This window comes from Echinops telfairi, unplaced genomic scaffold, assembly GCF_000313985.2.
Source record: "Echinops telfairi isolate 266 unplaced genomic scaffold, ASM31398v2 ScPeMD7_5592;HRSCAF=6446, whole genome shotgun sequence".
NCBI lineage: Eukaryota > Metazoa > Chordata > Mammalia > Afrosoricida > Tenrecidae > Echinops > Echinops telfairi.
Genome location: NW_022109491.1, coordinates 20,318,577 through 20,319,672, shown reverse-complemented (window position 1 = coordinate 20,319,672; position 1,096 = coordinate 20,318,577). Strand labels below are relative to the sequence as shown.

Here is a 1,096-nt window from a genome sequence, read left to right as displayed (position 1 = left end):
TTTCTTTACATAAAACTCTCTTATACATGAGTTGCTGTGGATTTGTTTCTCTAAAGTACCCAGACTAATATATGTGCCTAGTACACTTTTTTGGTATATTTATAAAGTCTTAATTTCAGCTAGATAATGATATAAAAAGAAGCCTTTGTGATAAATTAAGTAAAATTGAGTAAAAAAATTGTTTCTTTATTTGTGTAAGTGACTTGAAAGAATATCTATTAAAAATATACAGTGTGGGGGCACTGGAGTGTCCTAATGGTGAAGGGAGAGGTAGAAAGGAGGGCAGTGCTGGTTCTATACATAACACCATGACCACAATGTCACGGAATTGACGTGTGTGAAAGGCTGAAGTGGTCAATGCTTTTATATAGATCTATATACAGCACAATTCAAACAAAACAATACACCAACAAAAAGGTCATATGAAACCCTGTGGAGTTTTGTCAGCTCAGCAGCTCAGCTTTCTTTTAAAACAGAAGGTCGGTAAAAGTAGCAGAGGAAGCTTACGTCTATTTTTCTTATAATTCTCCATTCAAATCACAAGCTGAAGTTTGCTGGAAGTGTTGATTTCTTTCTAAAACCTCTTTAAAAAACATCCAATATGCTTTTTTGAAAAGATGAAAAAGTTGTCATTTTCCTTTTTCCCACTATGTAGCTGCTAACTGTGGGCTGTTTACAAACACAAAGCTTCCTAGAAGTAACAAGTTTATCCCCCAAAAGAAAAAATGTTCAAATGAAAAGGGACTGTTTTCTATGTTCTTATAAAAAAGTTATTTAATATTTTAAAAATCCATTTAATAGGTACAAAATATAACACAAAATATTAACTTACTTAAGTTCTCCCAATAAATGACCACTATGAACAGTTTAGAGAATACCATTAAAAACATGTATTTGTGCAATTATGTAATTAGGATATTTTAGAACCTGTTTTGGCTAAGAGCCCCAGTGGCCTAGTGGGTTATGAGTTGGTGTGCCATTGGCAGCTTGCCGAAGAAAAAGAGAAAGCTTTCCATTCCTGTAAAGAGTTACTGTCTCCGAAATCCACGGGGGCAGGAGTCGCTATCAACAGTCAGTTAGGTTTACTGGGCTAGTT

General features: G+C 34.5%; 1 protein-coding gene across 1 annotated transcript in view; it reads right to left on the bottom strand.

Moving 5' to 3' along the window:
* Positions 1–1,096, bottom strand: part of LOC101639797 (deoxynucleoside triphosphate triphosphohydrolase SAMHD1-like) — a 40,671-nt gene that overhangs the window by 34,377 nt on the left and 5,198 nt on the right. The gene's annotated exons all lie outside the window — the stretch shown is intronic.